The sequence below is a fragment of the Belonocnema kinseyi genome, chromosome 5 (genome assembly GCF_010883055.1).
Source record: "Belonocnema kinseyi isolate 2016_QV_RU_SX_M_011 chromosome 5, B_treatae_v1, whole genome shotgun sequence".
Taxonomy (NCBI): Eukaryota; Metazoa; Arthropoda; class Insecta; order Hymenoptera; family Cynipidae; genus Belonocnema; species Belonocnema kinseyi.
This window is the reverse complement of record NC_046661.1, coordinates 39,944,838-39,952,247: the sequence shown is the minus strand read 5'-3', so window position 1 is coordinate 39,952,247 and position 7,410 is coordinate 39,944,838. Positions and strand designations below refer to the sequence as shown.

The following is a 7,410-nucleotide window of genomic DNA, read 5'->3' as shown; positions in this document are numbered from 1 at the left end:
ATGTCATATTATGAACAGGAGTCACGAAAGTGGTTGATTAATCACCCTGGACGCACAGTGACCATTTATCAGGTTGCAAAACTGTATAAGGATGCCTTCTTAGGAGAAGCTGTGCCACAAACTGATTTAAGTGGTTTTGCAAAAACGGGAATATTCCCCTTTAATAGAGATGCTTTTCCTGATCACGTGTATGCACCATCGGATACCACGGAAAGACATTTGGAGCAGGAAGGTCCAGCTGATGAGTCCCGCTCTCGAGCACTTGAAACTGCTGAGAATTTAGCAACCAGAACTATTGAGGACCAGCCTTCCACATCCACGAACACTGAGACCCAATCTCTGAAATCAGCATTTATGGTTTCATCTCGAGCGTTAGTTCCACTTCCGAAGGAAGATCAGAGGATTCAACGAACCAGCAACAGAAGAAGAGGAAAAACTGCCATTCTGACTTCCTCGCCCTACAAAAAAAGAGCTAGAAACGGAATCTCTTATTCCAAAAACGAAACGAGTAAAGAAAAATGTTTCTAAGGCACCTGCACCGAAGAAATCTGAAATTAAAAAAGAAAGAAGGATGACTCATCATCAGAAGAGGAATTAGAAGCAGAAACTGATGCAGCTTGCATTTTTTGCAATGAACTCTACTCTACATCCACTGAGGGATGGATTCAGTGCACTGTGTGCAAAGGTTGGGCCCACACAGCATGCAGCGACGTCGAACGAGGGGAGTTCGTCTGTGACTACTGCTAAAATACATTTAGGATAATCATTATGAAAATTTTTATAATATTAAGACTTTCGTGAGTACACCTAAGATACTCAGTATACCAAAGCTTATAATATTGTATTACATTAAATTTAATTCTTCCTAATTACAATGTGTTTCTGAAAGATTTTTATAGGTACCCGGTTTCACCCTACTCTCCTCTAATAATGCATTTTCAAAAAATATATGTGTGCGTGTGTGAGTGAGTGTATATGTGTATGTATGTATATGTGTATGTATGTATGTATGTGTGTGTGTATGTATGTATGTATGTATGTATGTATGTATGTATGTATGTATGTATGTATGTATGTATGTATGTATGTATGTATGTATGTGTGTGTGTCAAAATTATATATATAATTTTGACATTAAAAACGGTAAGGCTGCTCAGTACACCGTATGTGTAAAGTTTAAATCATAAAGAGAACATTGGAAATGAGCAAATTCAGTTTATGGTAAAACGACAAAAGTTGCAATAAAACGTTTAATAACAAAATTTTTTGAAAAGAGTGCGCATTTTTTTTTAACTGGACAATGAAACTTTGTCTGTTTTAATACAAATGCAGGTTACGAATTATAATAATATACATTCATGGGAATCATATAAAATATCAGGGATAAACTCGAGTGCGAAGCACGAGATACGTTATGAGAATGTGTTCGTTAAACCCGAAGGAGCTTTAACAAAAGAGAATTCACAATCACCAAATTATTGTTTTGGATACTTTCACCTTTAGTTTTAAAAAGTCTATGCAGAAAGATCGAGCCCGTAACGCGAGGTAAATACATTATCGAGCGCGAAGCGCGAGAACCAAGAGTCGCGCCCTGTAGGGGCGCTCAACTTTGCGAGCGCAGCGGACCGCGCGCGTAGTGCGCGATGAGAATGTGCCCGCGCTGTTGGCAGATTTTTATTAATGTTTTTACCTCATACATGTGCATCCTCCTAGCAATCCTATTTTCGTTAGGTACCAGACTGCCATTATATCACTTTTATTTTGTAAATAAAGTCTTTTTAATCGTAAAGAAATAGTTTCTCCTGAAAATTTGTAAATGCACAAAATTACATAAAAGAAGTATATTTTTAAGTAATTTCATCCCTATTAAAAACAATTTTCTAGACAAGTTGTAATAATTAATAAAATTTCGTTTTTTTTTTTAAATATAGTTTTTTTAAAAAAAGTTTTATAATATGTAGAACTCTTTCTCAGAACATTGTTAAATAATCAGTCGTCTCTTAGAATTCTGAAAAGAATCACAGAATTCAATTTTGGGAACAAAAGACATATATGAAAGGAGAAACATAAAATAATACTTATAACAATAATTCACTTAAATTGGTTTTGTTATTTAAATTTGTATAATATACTGCATTAATACATTTTTTTCAAAAATTAAAAATATTTTAAACTAGAATTGTAAAATTATAAATTTTTCCTAATTTATATCATTATTATATTTATTATTACATTATCGTAATAATTCTGGTTAATGATGATGTAAATTGGGAACAATTTTGAATTTATAGTTTTAAAAATCTTTTTTACAAAAGATGGTAATTTCAGTGAAAATTTTGTTAAAGAAAGTCGTCTTTGGCATGCATTTTACATCAATCTGCTATTTCGCCTTTTTGGAAAACTTTCCGTTGTGAAACGGACCCTCTCCCTTTTAGGTAAGATTTCACATTTTCTACCAGTGGTGTCAGAATGCAGGTATTTCTGGCATGCTCAGTAGTGATTTATGTGAATTTTTCGATAAACGCATGGACCTATATAACCTAAAAATACACACGATACACTACTGCGCATGCCAGACACATCCGCGTTCTGACGCCACTGTGCTCTACTTAATAGATCAATAATACATCAATTGTTTTTTAAAAATTATTTTTAATTTGTTGCGAGTTGAAACCACTCACGGTATTTTCAATGAATAAAAAAACGAGCAAGAACTTGTATATTTAATGCATATATTTTCAATAATTTATATAAAGATGTACATATACAAACAAAATGTAAAATAGACTGTATTAATTTGTAAAGTTTCTACGAGACGAGTTCAATAAAAAGGACCGAATATTAGTTAGTGACTGTCGACGACGAAACAAAAGGAAGGGTGCGAAATGGGAAAGTTTGGTCAACTGGGAGAATTTATGGCGTCACGCGTCTTGATTGATCGAGGAAGTGCAAGTATAGACGTGGAATGGAAATCATGGATATCGAGCAGTTGAGATCGAGGTGCGGCCCTTGTAATGGGTCTTTCCTAAATCTAGGTATTCGCTCAAATTTTGCAAGTATATAATAAATTTCCTAGGATTAAGATTGTTGGCAAAGTTTAAGGGGTACAATTGTATTGTTGGATTTTTGAAAATTTTAAAGGTCGTAGCTAAATTGTTCTTGCAAGGTCATTCGTGCATCTCTTAAGGGCATGTGATACTTAGAAAATGGTCGATTTTACCAGTTTTAGGTTTCCCCGGCTTTTTTTCTAAAATAATCAATATTTTGCCTTAAAAATTTGGGAAATAATAGCGAACATGCTAACGGACGTCCCCACACACTTTTTTGGAGGCTAATTTAAAAAGTTTTAATTTAGAAAAATGTGATTAATTTGCATAAGCGCTTAGGAAATAGTATCGATTTTTGCAGTGTTAGATTCCCCCGGCTTTATTCCTATTATAAGAAATATTTTGCCTTCAAAATATGGGAAATGATAGCGAACATGCTAACGGACGCCCCCACGCACTTTTTTTGTGTTTTTTTATCAACAAATTTTTGATATAGCTAACAACGTGCGTCTATATTTCGAGGTTATGTGTGTTACAATTCACCCGAGCGTTACTTCCAAACTACACAATATTTTTGGCCGAAAACTTTGAACTTACAAATAAACATAGTAACCAATCTCCCGAAACTAACCCTTTTTGCAGGCAATCAAAAAAGCTAATTTCATAAATAATTTCCAGATTATCGGAAAAGCAGAGATGAAAAACGACGTAACCTCAAAATAATGCATATGCATAAAATTTTTATTTCACACAAACTTTTTTGTTATTATCCCTCAAAAAAAAGTACGGGGACGTCCGTTATGATATTTTATAGCATCTCCGAATTCAGTTTTTTTAAATTTTCATTTTTGTGGAAAAAAGCCGGAGAAACTGTAAGTATCACATGCCCGTAATGCATAGAGTGGCATAAGATAGTAAATTAAAAAAGGTGTACAAATAACGGTAGACAGTGTCGAAAAATTCCAAAACTCGAGAAGAGATTAAAAAAATTTGAGTTTATGAGCGAAGAAAAATTTGAAAACGATATCAAATTGACAGAAAGTATATCAGGCAAAAATAACTTTATGTTTTGCTACTTAAAATCAATTATTTTTACTGCAAACGAGAAAAGATTTCAAAGGATTTTAAAGAATTAGGGAATTTAAAAAGATATATGGTATTTCAACCGACTGGAAAGGATTATGATACTTTTTACAGATTTCAAATGATTTTAAAAGATATAAAGGGTTTGAAGAAAAAAAAAACTATTTCCAATACCCGTTTAGAAATTTCCCCGGTTCGCCCTACTATAACAAGGTTTCTGGTTGGATCCCAGCCGGGATACCCCTGACTGGGCTTCATGGACAGAAACCGGTCGGGCTCTCTTTTTCTCGAATCACTAGGTCGGGAGCCGGCCGGTTACTGGCCGGGCCAACCCTAGTTATATCTCATGGTCGGGAGCCGACCGACACAGGCCAGGATAATTTTTTCGTCAAAATTACACATTTTTTTTAAACTATGATGTATAATTTAAAAATTTATTAGAGTAGTGAAACAGAAATAAGCTATTTTAAATTATTAAAAAAAGAAATTATATTTTTCTGAATTTTTTAACTTATTAAATAAGACTGTTATCACTGTTTGGTATGTGCATCAGCAGAAATGTCACAATTTTCACTATTTTCATACAATGTTTAGTCTGTACACTTTCAAATTTTTCGCCATATATATCCCCTTCTGCGTCTGGCGACTGCGTAGACACTCGCTAATTTTCGGTTTCGCACTTCGAACGAGGATGCACATTGCACTCACGTCGCGTCATTTCCTCGAAGTTTGCAAATAAAATCGTGAATTGTAATTAAAATCAACCTTGTTTCAAGTGTCAATCTGAAACCTCCACTTAATTCGCGGATAATTATTACTTTTTATTAGATTATACTCTTGTGAATACATTTTTTTCTGTGTACCTTCCTAACCTAAAATCACCATGTGGTTTCCAACGTGAAACAATTGCTACGAGGTTTACTATGAGTGGTTGAAATTCTACTCCAATTCCCTTGCCAGAATTGGTAAACTTGATTTGAGCTTTAAAGTTCACCGTATTCTTTACAATGAGCCTTAAAAGACAAAATAAGTCCAGTATTGAAGCCGAGATCCGACCAGTTCACCGTGACGTTTTTAGCCGTATCTCGGTCGGATTCCCGACCAGCGTGCGGCTTTAACCGGGGCTATCCGGCCGGATCCCTGATTAGATTCCTACACGAGTAATTACAGGATTTTTACAAAGTTCAATAATTTTAAGGAATTTTAAAAGATTTCAAAATATTTCAAAATACGTCGCACGGTATTTTCATGAATTTTGAAGGACATTAGGGGATTTTAATGTTGTTTGGAAAATATCTCCAAAGATTTCAAAGGATTTTAAAGGATCTTAACGGATTTCAAGAGACTTTATGATTAAAAGCTGTATCGATTAATTCACAAGACTTCAAAGGATTTAAGAGGTTTCAATTTCAAAAGGTTCAACCGAATTAAAATTTTTTTCCAAATTCTATGTCTAGTCGCCTCGAGAAATTAAGGGAGTTGGGCAAGGGGATAGAATAGTCGTTCCAAAAATTCGGAACAACTAGCCAAGCTCATGAAAAATATTTGACTTATACCGAATTTCGGGACGACGAAACATGTTCCCAAATATTGATAAAAAGAATATTGCGAAATTTTAATGTCTTTTCAAAGGGATATCGTTAGTTTCAAAATATTTCACGGATTTTCGATGACTTTAACTGATTTTTAGAGATTTTAAGGGATTTCCATTATTTGATTTTAAAAATTTCAAGCTATTCTATGAAATTTAACCGTATTTCAAAGAATTTTAACGGATTTCGAAAGTTTTTAAAGGATTTAAAGGGATTTCCAAAAAGCGCAATCGTTTTAAAGGGATTTTAAGTGATTATATGCGTTGTGAATGGAATATAAAGGATTTCAAGAAATTGTTACACGATCTACAAATTTCATAGACAATTACCAAATTTCAAACAAAGAAATGTGCTGGCTTTTAAAGGATTGCACAAATTTCCAGGAATTCCATGAGATGTCGTGAAAGGTGTACACCAGATTTCAAGCATGGTCAACTCCTCGAGGAGTCGATCGACTCTACACGTGTATTTATTGGCTGTATATAATATGAAATATTACACATGTAGTATAAAATGAATCAAAACAAATAATAATAATTATTACAACGTGGTTAGTGTATAAAAAGTAATTGCAATAGCAAAAACAGGTTTTGATTGGCGTATTTAAAAAAGAAATAGAAAGAGGATACTTCCGTCAAAAATTGCTTTGGATACCCGCCCCCTCCCCTGAGTAAAGATTTTCTGGACTATCCTCCAAAACAAAACCTTACATACTTAATGGGTTGATTTACCCTTTTTAGTATTTAATTTAATATTTTTAATAAACTGATCTTTTCTCATAAAAAAAAAAACAATATTAATTTGAAAAGTACAGGGGTATAGAATAATACTAAGCGATTCGGCTCAAATTTAAATGGAATTTTTCTTCCGAGAAACAAAACAAAAATGGGGTGATTATTCTCCAAAAATAAAAATAAAAATTTTACCGGGGATAGGATCAGAGCACCCCATAAAAGACTTGAGAAGGAAATTCTTGAAAGAAACCATAAGACTCCTTCAGCTTTCCAGGATCATGTCAGAATTGGACTCTTAAAATTTTCTTCCCTCTTCCCCACGACTACTTTCCTCACTCTCTACGACCAGCTGGATTATTCCTTCTCTCTCTGATACCCTCGCCCGTGGCCGACGATGTATTGATCCAGTAGAAGCTACGCAACGAGGCCACCCGGCATGTCCAACGTAAGTAGCGTACCGACACCCACGCTTTTCACGTACGTGTCGCACACACTATGACACGGGGCTCATGGATGGGTAACTTTTTGGTTGGTGTTGATGCGAAAGAGCGATCATCAGTTCATTGCGGTGATACGCGGTCGGCGGTGGCGATAGTGCCACGGGCCACGCAGCAGTTGTACTCTGGTGTGAGGTCTGGACAGACCTAGTGCGGCTTTGTGGAACCGATATGGACCACTTTAGATACCAAAATACCCACGTAAGTCAAATTCAAGGACTGTGCAACAAAATTTCAGCTATAAGATTATAAGGATAGTATCATCGCACTAAATCACAATGTAACATTTTAAATTCAAAATTGGACAAAAGTGTTGCAAAAAATTGCAAATAATTACATGCAACTACATTAAAATAACTACAAATAAATACCACATCTACAAGCACAATAGATTGATTTCCTTTTTTTGTTTTTGTAAATGGTAATTATTTGCAATGTTCCGATCCCATTTTGGAAA

The 7,410-nt window shown here is 34.6% G+C and overlaps 1 protein-coding gene across 1 annotated transcript in view; it reads left to right on the top strand.

Annotated features, from left to right (window-relative positions):
* Positions 1-7,043: 7,043 nt before the first annotated feature.
* LOC117172455 (MAP kinase-activating death domain protein) overlaps positions 7,044-7,410 on the top strand; it is a 149,809-nt gene continuing 149,442 nt past the window's right edge. Inside the window, exon 1 of the mRNA XM_033360404.1 lies at positions 7,044-7,154. The gene's annotated coding sequence lies outside the window, so the exon portion shown is untranslated. The remainder of the gene's footprint in view (positions 7,155-7,410) is intronic.